Source organism: Chelonus insularis, unplaced genomic scaffold (assembly GCF_013357705.1).
Source record: "Chelonus insularis isolate UGA/USDA-ARS -01 unplaced genomic scaffold, ASM1335770v1 contig_31_pilon, whole genome shotgun sequence".
NCBI classification, from domain to species: Eukaryota; Metazoa; Arthropoda; class Insecta; order Hymenoptera; family Braconidae; genus Chelonus; species Chelonus insularis.
This window is the reverse complement of record NW_023276490.1, coordinates 185,799-197,014: the sequence shown is the minus strand read 5'-3', so window position 1 is coordinate 197,014 and position 11,216 is coordinate 185,799.

Below are 11,216 nucleotides of genomic sequence, written 5' to 3'. Positions count from 1 at the left end.
CTATGCATCTTCCATCGTCTGTAACGAATCTACCTTCTGAAATATTTATTATAAATTGGATAATTTTACATTGATGAAATTGTATTATAAAAAATTGTTGGTCATTACTCCCTTACCTTCAACTAGTCGGTTTCGCCATAATATGTTATTCAAGACTTCTTGGCGTCGAGGTAATCCGTTGACGTGCAGTTCTGCTAAAATAGCTATCGGCTCAACTTCAAACTCTGGAATTAATTCTGTACCAAGTACAAGATAAGTGATACTCAAATTTTTATATATCGAATATTCTGTAATATACTATATTCTTTTGTTCAATATTTAAAAAATGTTTAAGTATTATATTTCAAATATTTAACTTACGATTATGAATGTTATCATATCTGACTATTTCAAAATCGGCATCAGGATATATTCCTTTGAATATTAGATCATTAATAAAAGATTCTAACAATCCAGTACATGCAGCCAGGAAATGAGAGATATTTATTCGGTTGTTCTCAATTAAATGCCATAAACGAAGAATACTGGGTCGATGGATGACGTATCGAACTCGAGGAATTTTATTTATTGATCTTCTATCTTCATTAGCTATTTGATTAAGTGTAGAGTGAGATCTTTGAGTCACCGTAAAAAATGTTTTTGAAAAATTTTCATGATCAATGAATAGAAGATTAATATCATATAATTCACTATATTTTCTTGAGATGTTTTACTTAAATAGTCCCAAATGGTTCTATCCCGGTTATGTATCATGCTCTCAATCATTTCCCATTGAGCATCTTCACTGTTAAATAGGGCTTCTTCATCACTATAAAAACTGTAATTTTCAGTACCAATATTAATGATCCAATAATTATCATAATACTGGAAAATCTGTTTCAGTTGTTCCATGTTGCCAGGTATCGCACTCCTTAATGAAATAAATGCTTCATAAATTCTTTCAGGTGGTAGTAAACTTAAAGCAATTAGTTTTTGAATAATTACTAAATTATCATGGTTGAATTCAATATTCATCAGTACTGCTTGCTGAAGAATTATCTGTATAAAAATAATCAAAAGTAACAATGATGACAATAATTCATTAACTTCATGAGTGCTTCAGTAATACTATATATGATTTTTACGTACGTGGCAGTGAGATGAAAAGCTGCCTCTTACAATTGTCTCAGTCGTGAAAGCTCCTCGTAAATATTGGAAAATTCTGTTGTTGAAATTAAAAATTATTTTTGGAGGATTGAAATTTTCACCTATTTCCTCCATCATTTTTCCAATTATTGTACTATAGGTATTTTCATTGGTATTGCTGATAAAACTCCAGCCAACTGAAAAAGACTGCAAAAAATACTTTTCTTTACTGCTTATCTATCTCTTCTATAACTCGTTTTACTAACTTTGTTCGTTATTAACATAAATACAACCATTACTATTCTAAATTTGATCTTTTTAGCTTCTTATTTCTCTTCATCTATCTTTCTTGCCTTCCCAATTTATTATCTTAATTTTTTCATTTATATTAAACAATATAATATGAATAAACTTACATGATTTTGATGTGGAACAATAATTGCCAAATTTTCAAAAATGTCCATACCTAATGGGACATTTAATCGATGAATTGAAATAAAAATTGGACTATTATTTGAGACGATTCTGGCTGGTAGCTGTGTGTCAGTAATAACTACTCCAAAAATTTGATCTACACCGTTTGGTCTTACTAATTTTACACTCATTTCACTGGTTTCATGAATCATTAATTGTTGATACATAGGTTGACTCAAAATGTCCATTAATTGAACTAGTGATGGAGCGTTTGGAAAACTCCTATTTAACTGCCATCGTACCATTGTTCTATGAATAATTTCCCATGTGACAATTAATGCTGCATCGGGATATCTATAAATAAATAAATAAATAAATAGTAAATAGGAGAAGACAAAAATAAATGGATCATTAAGTCAAATAATCTTTAAAAGAAGTAAATTTAATAAATGTCATGAAAAACTTACATCGGTGATAATGAGTTATAGATTTCGCGCGGACTACGAAATTGCGTCTCACAAGCTTGTCTCAAATTTTTCCTAAATTTACGTATAATTTGTAAATCCGCTACTGGTGCGTGATTGTGAATGTTTGTGATGATAAAAACACCACCAACTATTTTTCCTCGTCCTTGGCAAAATCTAGTTTGATAATGTCTGCATCGTAGATAGCTGAAAATTTTAAGTGAAAAAAATAAAAATTTGTTTTTAACATTTCATGACGCATTTTCAATTATAATATAAATAATTATTTCAAGAATAATAATTTGCCGAGAAGAGAAAAGTTGTAATTTATCGTAACTTATAAAAATATGAGAAATATATTGAATTTTTAATTTTTTAATAAAATGTGAAGGAAATTTTCATTACCTAATAAATCATTAGCTTTGTTAAAAAAAAACTTACATTTTGTTATTTCTTCTTTCATGGACTAAATATGAATAACCGTCAAATACTCTTTCTTCACCAACTGCATTGTTTCTTTGTTGATGTGCCATTTTCCACGTCCGTCGACTTACGAATGTTACGAACAAAAACCTTTGAAGTCAGGTGTAACGTTTATTGGTTGTTGCTGCTATAATGAAGTGAACGTTGGAGCATTAACATTGGCTCTTGAAACGTGGGCTTGGTCTCAAACAGTTCCAGAGAATATTCGCAATGCCACTCACTTCTAAACACAAGAAAAATTCAACGAAGAATTTGCAATGTACTCGATGATGATTTTTAGATACAATGTCGTCAGGAACATTTATTTGAATTACTATATAAATTTACAGTTTATACTGTAAAATTTTGATATCATATATATAGCTCATTAATCGTCTCTCTTATTATTTATTTAAAAGAAAAAATTTATTCATTCCCAGTATTTTTTGTTTTTATTCGAAGTGTACGAAAACACAAACTTGGTGTAGCACGACGCAAAATATGATAAGGCAAATATGAATACTATTGAAATCTTAGAACAAAAGACGAAAGCGTCACCGTATGGATGTATGAATGTATGATGTGAATGCCAAAAAAGTTTCATATCGAAAAAAATTACTCGATTTAATAAACGATATTCTTTAAAATTAAAATATGAATATGAATATTAATAAAATACAAATAACTTACATGTCGTTTTGTAGAAAATCAGTTTCTGAACCAGGTACGTACTAATGTCTGATGCAATTCACTAAGCTCCACTAAATAACGAATAATGCACGTTGAAAACACAAGATAAGAGTTTTCATTAGTTTGTCACATTCGCGGTTGATCTTCGATTGTCAGAGGTGAACGTGTGAGTGAGCGTGCTTAAAAGTAGTGATACTATCCCTACTCCCGTAAAAATCCTATTAACCACTTGTCGTCAACACCGTAAGGACGTAGAAACAATTGAATACAATTTTTTTACCAGTTTAGTGCTATTTGTTGCACAATATAGTTATTAAAAATTTTTTGGTAATTTGAAAGTTATTTATTCAGTTTTCTAACATAAAATCATTAACTTTATGTGTAACGTTGATATAATATAATTACAATCTTCAATGATCGGTATCGATTACATGGATAACGATACGACAAGAATATGGCAGAAATAATAAGCTTTTATTTTGATATTGAAGCATTAAAACGACAAAAGTCAGAAATGAAGTTTTTTGACAATTACACTTATGTGTATGCTAAATGTTATCAAAACATTATGTAAGTAATCTATTTATTTATCGTCTCATTTATTTATCGCTTTGTCTTTTCTCAATATTTATGGGAAGTTTCACATTTTTTTATTTTTTGGAAGATTACATGTAATATAAAAATTCAAAATGTATATTATTCAAGAACAAAAGCATATTTTTTTGTATTGAAATAGTCTGAGTAGATTTTTTAGTTTCTTTATATATATTAAAATAAATTATTTCGAAATTATACGCAAAATGTGCAATTTTGTGTATTGTCATGAAAATACCTTCTTTATATTTTATATATTTGAGTATTATGTATTTTGAATATTGATTGTCAAAGAATTATTATAATAATTATCTATTAATTTCATTTTTTGCATATTAGGTATTTGGAATGCCAACAAAAACGCCTGAGAAATTGCCGAGGTTCGGGCAAAATGGTCAACGGACAATTTCAAATTTTAAAATTTCATAACCATCCTTCCAATCCAATGTGGGAAAAAATTTACAATTTTGAAAGAATATTATATGATACAGTAATCGAACAGCGTCACAAATCTTTAAGAATAATTTACGATGAAGTTAGTGTATTGTTAGTATTCTTTAATTTGATTTTTAAAAGTATTTTTAAGATTTAATATTTTTAAACATGTTTATTTTTTGTTTATTTCTTTATACCTGCTCAACAGAGATAACTCACGTGCTACCGTTGTGTAAGCTTTATAGTGTGTCCTTTATCAAAAAAAAACATTGTCTAATTTACAACAACTTCGACAAACTGTAAAATAAACATAACCTATTAGATAAAAAATTTAATTTTTAATCATTTGATAATCAAATATTTTTAAACATGTGAATTATCTTTTCATTCATTCTCAAATTATGTTAAATATGCTGTAGCTTTAGGAATACCTTCAATTTCTAGGCATCCTATTGTTGCGATTCAAAAACCTTGGAGATCAATGGAATCGCGGATGCGAAATTGGAGAAGACAAACACGGCCAAGAGAACCACATTCTCTATCTCAATATGCTAATATATTACAAGAGCCAAGATGGTCATTTTATACAGAATTTCAGAATGGAGAAGATAGACTTCATGTAGTAACGTTGAGAGCTAATGACACATCATATCTAACTGTCTATGCCAACTTAAATATAGTGGAATCGATGTTTAACATAACACAAGTATTCATGGACGCTACTTTTAAAATAGTCCCACAGAAGCCCAAAGTTCTTCAGTTATTCTCTATCTTGGCATTAGTTGAAGACACAGTAAGTACATATTTATTCATCAACAATGCATTTCACTTTAAGCGAAGAATTGCAAGTTTTATAGTAATTTATTATTATGTAGTTTGTAAAAAGTTTCCTCGATAATTTTGCAACACCTGCATCATTAACTGTCAAGCTATCAAGGCACTCGTTGATCATTAATATAGTTTCTGAGCATGGCTCTTTATTAACAGTATCAACTATTGTTTCCACTATTAACAGACGAATTGATCTATGCTCTTCTTTTTTTCACAAATTCATAGTGTTTTTAGTAGTTGATTAGTACTTTAGACCAGTCGAAACAATCTGATGCCGTCTTTTTTAACAGACACTTTTTGATTCATCAATTCTTGGCGACGAAAGAGTACAAGTTTATCAACTGCTACTCGTCGTCCTACATTCACCAAACAATTTAAAATGATATGCATATAATCTCTTTCACAAAATGGTAAAATAAAGTTTAATGATACAGGTGGATTGACCAGGTTGAGAGATTTTGGAATAGAAAACTCGAACATAAAGTCTTTTCTGGGATTATCACCTTTAATATTGACTACAAAATTCTTTGGTGTATATGAAGCAATAAGTTTCTCAAACGCCGGTCCTTCTAGAAGTACAGAGATAATTAGCACTGTTTCGTGATCTCCATTTTCTTTAATATTGTTGACACTCATCTTGATAAACTTTATTGCAATATCTTGACACTAACAACTAATTTTTAAAAATCATTGACCACTTCTTGCATAAACTTGACTGCAAAATCGCTGGTAATAAATTTGATAATAATGAAGAATTTTTTTAGGATCATTTTTCAAGAAAGTTCAAGCTTCATTAAATGAAACCTCGAATGGCTTTTCATAATTACAAATCCAAATAACGTAAAACTCTTGTTCATGGGTTTTTAAGAGAACCCGAAGATTATTTGAATAATATCTTTATTCTTTTGATTTATCATTAATTAACTTTTCAATTCGGATTCGGTGCCAAGCACTCGTCGAGTATAGACGTGTCAATAATTGCTCCGATAAACCTACTTAATTTGTAAACCAAAACATCAAAGTAACGTGCCAGGCCTTCTCGGCCCTGGCTTCCGCGTGTGCCTAGTGCGCGTGTAAGTTATGCTTTCCTCAAATGAAAGCTCGCCGTCACCTAGTTTTTTGAATAGTTCTGTAACAATGCCCGCGAGTGATTTGACGGCTGCATCAGCGTCAATAGAGCACGCAGCTCCGTCGTACAGTGCCGCTGCCCAAAGTGCCGCTCCAAAAAGTAAAACAGAAGCTACACCAACTCCGCAGTTCCCCAAGAGAGATCAAGGATTAGTGTTAGATTGTGTCGATGGTTTATCTCTCTCTGATTATGCTCATGCAGTAGGAAACATCATACTACCCAAAAACGTTCTCTTTGCGTCAAGAATTTCTAACAACCGAGTATGCTTGTTTTTATCCAGTAAAATCATGGTAGATGAACTAACAGACAAATATAAAAGTCTCAAAATAGGCGCACATGCAGTAACAATTCGTCCACTGGTTGCCAAACTCCAGAGAGTAATCCTGTCCAACGCCTGCCCGACCATTCCACATGTGATCATAGAAAATATATTAAACAGTCATGGCATCCGGCGAGGTTCACCGGTCACATTTCTCAGAGCAGGAATAACATCGAATGAATACAATCACGTCATAAGTTTTCGAAGACAAGTATTTATCAAACCCGAAGACTGTAGTAAACTGCCTGAGATCATCAAGCTTAAATATGACGAGTTTAATTACTTCATCTATCCAAGCTCGGATTCTTTGAAATGTTTCGCTTGTAAACAAACAGGGCACATAGCCAAACACTGTTCAGGCACTCAAAACAGCACCGAGTCCACAGCACTTTATAATCCGCTTAACAGCAGTTCTCAATACACAAATGACAACCTTATCGCACCAATAGATGTAGAAATGACAAGCCAGCTAACACCTGTAACAAATCATCACGAAATCACAAAGACCAGCAGCAAGGAAATAGGCCCCAAGGACACAGGAGATACTCTACAGCAGGTTAACTGGGATAAATCCTCCCGCAGTCACACAGTAGTGCCAGCAGCTCAACTAATGCCACCACCAAGTGGAGTCAAAAGGCTTTTCTCGCAGCTGCCTGGCTCATGCTCATCAAACAATGATCTGGAGGACGCCACAGACGAACTGAGAGATCCAGGATCTTTAAAGAACAGAAAGCCGAATAAAAAAGGTAGAACGGTAAACAAGAAAAACCCCTCAATCACCGACATTATCGTAAAACTTGCCCCCGCCAGAGAAATGGTCGCCAAGGGTGCAGATGCATACCCGCTCACGTTTGAAAAAACTGCCAAACTGTTCTTAGACACACGAGGGCAGGCTAATGTTGCAGAGATCGTGGGTAAATTCACATCCAACACCCCTGGAGTTCTGAAACTTCTTACGGACATTTACGACCACATAAGTGACCGTTATATCAAGAGCAAAATCACCAGAATCAAAAATAAGCTCAACAACTCCACCCAGGACGACAGCGCAACAGACGAGACCAGCTTCAGTGACTCCTAATACTCATTACAATGGATACATTAACATCTTCATCTTCATTACAAATTTTGTACTGGAATGTACGCAGTTTCAAAAAGCGACACAATGAACTCCGGGAAATTCTTCACAACATCGACATTTTTGTGGGTGTCGAATCTTGGCTGACTCCTGATGACGACTGCAGCATCCCAGGCTTTCTCCCAGTCCGTCTAGATCGACAACATTCCAGAGGAGGTGGTATCATCCTACTAGTCAGGAAAAACCTTGCTTTCTTAGAGATAAGTAACTGGCGCTCTCCAGACCAAACGGTGGAGATACTAGGTATAAAAATAACAAATGTCTTTCCAGTTATCAATATATTAACTTGTTACCGAGCCCCAGGCAATTCACTCACCCAAGCTCAGTGGGACACGATTATGGGTAATGTTGATGGTCTCGAGCGCTGTATCCTCATTGGCGATTTTAATGCTCATAACCAAGCGTGGAACTGCAAATCCACTGATAATAACGGTGAGCGTCTATGGAACAGCGTTGAGAGCAGCAACCTATTTCTCCATAATGAAAATACGTTTTCCCGTATAAATACGTACAACAATAATAAATCAAACATTGATCTGGTATTCTCTACTATAAATCTTGCTGAAAAAATCGAGCTGAAGGTGCATGATGAAACTTGGGGCTCGGATCATTTCCCGTTCTTTATATCAGTTAATCTCAATAAGAACTACTACACCAAAAAATCTCACAAATTAACTACAACCAAGACAAATTGGGACAAGCTGGCGCATGTCCTTGAGAACTCATACCCTCTCTTTTTCTCTCTAGAATTTGAACATCTAACCCCTAGTAATAAATATGAATTCTTTATGGATCAAGTAAGGAACGCGATCAGTGCTTCCACTCCCGGAAGGAGAAAACGCCTGAGTGACAAGCAACTAAAAAATAAAAACATAAACAAAAACAATCGTAACACGAGAAAACGGAACAATCCTGTATCATGGTGGGACGCAGACTGTCTCAAGGTCAAAAGACTCAGGCGCGCTGCCTTCCGGAAGTGGCAGCACACTGTATCCATCACCGACCTCATAGCCTACAAAAAAATGTGTGCAGTTGCCATTAAAACATTCAAAATCAAGAAAAAAAACTGTTTCAGGGACTTTGCAAGTGCGATAGACTTCCGTACAAATGCCAGGTACGTGTGGAACAAGTGTCGAATATTCAAAAATAAGTGGACCAAAATCAGTCCAACACACTACAAAGAGAATAACCAGCGGGAGGCGAAAATAGACGAAGCCATGGATAAGATCAGTCCTGACTGGGTCTGTTCAGACCCCACGTGGATCCCCAGATGTGAGGTTAACCCTTTCCTGGACTCCGCGTTCAACTTCAATGAATTCAATGTTGCACTAAACGCAAAAAAAAACAGAGTCCTCTCCGGGACTTGACGGCATCGACTTTAAGATCCTTAAAAGTCTCCCTATCAAACTTAAACTTATCCTTTTAGATATTTTTAATGAAATGTTCGACACTTGTGACTACCCGGACGCCTGGAAATTTTCTTTTGCTCACTTTATTGATAAAGCCGACGGTCAAAGTGTTCGTCCCATCTCTCTCACATCTTGCACTTGCAAACTCTTTGAAACAATAATAAAGAACAGAGTGCAGTGGTGGGTGGAGTATAATAACCTGCTACCAGATAATCAATCAGGATTTCGGAAAGGAAGATCCTGTCTAAACAATATCACAAATCTTGCTATTCACTTAGAAGAAGCTCGCATGGAGCAGAAAGACGTGTTGGCTGCTTTCCTGGATGTCAAGGGCGCCTTCGACAACGTAATTCCCGACGTATTATTAAGCAAATTAGCCTCTCTAAATATCCCAGAAAAAACTATTAGATTTATCAAGTTTCTCACACACGAGCGGTTTGTTTGCTCTGCAATCTCTCCGGGTAAATTTCGTACCGTAGGTAAAGGGGTACCTCAGGGGGGCGTACTTAGCCCCTCCTCTTCACTATATACGTTGCTGACATAGTTAAAAATGTACCCAAGAACATAGTAGTCTCTCAATTTGCAGACGACATTGCGGTTTATACGAAAACCTCCAAGGTCAATTTAAGTCAAAGAAGAATCGAAAAAGCAATAATCAATATAAAAAACAACCTCAATGAGCTAGGTCTCGACCTAGCTCCCCACAAAACGGTACTAATAGACTTCAATACCCACAAAAGACTACCAGGAGAAATTCAAATCACTCTCGGAGACACTGTAATTGAATCTAGTCAGACTGCGCGATTTCTTGGCATTTTATTTGACTCCAATATGTCCTTTTCATCACAAACGAGTGAAGTCCTCAGAAAATGTTCGAAGGCTCTGAATATAATCAAGTTTTTGTGTGGCACGTGGTGGGGGTCACATCCCTCAACTCTCCTCACTCTATATAAAAGTTATGTCAGATCTATTTTCGACTATGGTAGCTTCGTCTACTTTCCTCATAAAAAAAAAGAATCTGAAAAACTCGAGAGACTTCAGTATACAGCCATCAGAGCCGCTCTAGGCTTTAGAAAGACTACACCCACAAATGTCTTACTCGCAGAATCTAAGTTGATTTTTCTTCGGGATAGAGCAACGCTGCTAGGTCACTTCTTTCTTAGTAAAATAGCCTCCTGCTCATCCTGCCCCCTCCTTAAACTCATTACACGCTTCCAAAAAAAATGCTTCAAAAACAAACGGAAAAAAAAAGTATTCTGAGACTGTGCATTGAAAAGACTACAGACTTACAAGCATGCCTCTACACCAATCCAAAGCATCACATTTACTGCCACGATTTCTCTACACTAATGACCTCCATTCCTATTAACACTGAACTAGGATCCAAGCTCCAAAAAGTAGCCTTTCCCAACGCAGAGATAAACACCCTAATCCTCAGCAAAAATGCAGTAGACATTTACACTGACGGAAGCAAGATGAAAGGTAACCCCTCAGTTGGCTCGTCGTGCTTTTGTCCATCTCTAAATATTCAGATCACAAAATCGAGCCCCATTAATGCCTCTGTCTACACCGCAGAATGCATAGCCCTCAAGGACGCCATGGAGTTAGCCTCCAAACTCCCTCGGCAAAACGTAATCATTTTCTCGGACTCACTTAGCGCGCTTCAGAGCCTTCAGAATATTCACCTCTCGGTTAAAACCAATCCATACATCCTCGAGATAAAGAAAATGTTCGCAAGTTATCTCTCCAATAATGAAGATAGATTAATCGAGTTCTTCTGGATCCCGTCTCACAAAGAGATCACAGGGAATGAAGAAGCTGATATCCTGGCAAAGAGGGCCACAACCTCTCCCCCCTCCTCTAGTCCCATCCCATTCACAGACCTATTTGAGTTCTTTAAAAAATCAACTTATGAAACGCATAACACGACCTTGAAAAGTTTAGGACAATCAAAAGGCAAAAAGTACTTCAAGTACTTCTTCAATGAATGCACCAAACCTTGGTTCTCCTCTTTAAAGCTTGAGCGGCGCTCCACAGTCATTTTTAACAGATGTAGAGCAAATCACTATGCCCTAGCAGAGTCCACAGCCAGAGTTGGCATCGTTTCCGATCCCACCTGTAAATGCGGTCAGGCCAAAGAAGACATCAACCACGTCGTATGGCAATGTCCACGTTACAACATCCAGAGAGCAAGTCTAGTTAAAAA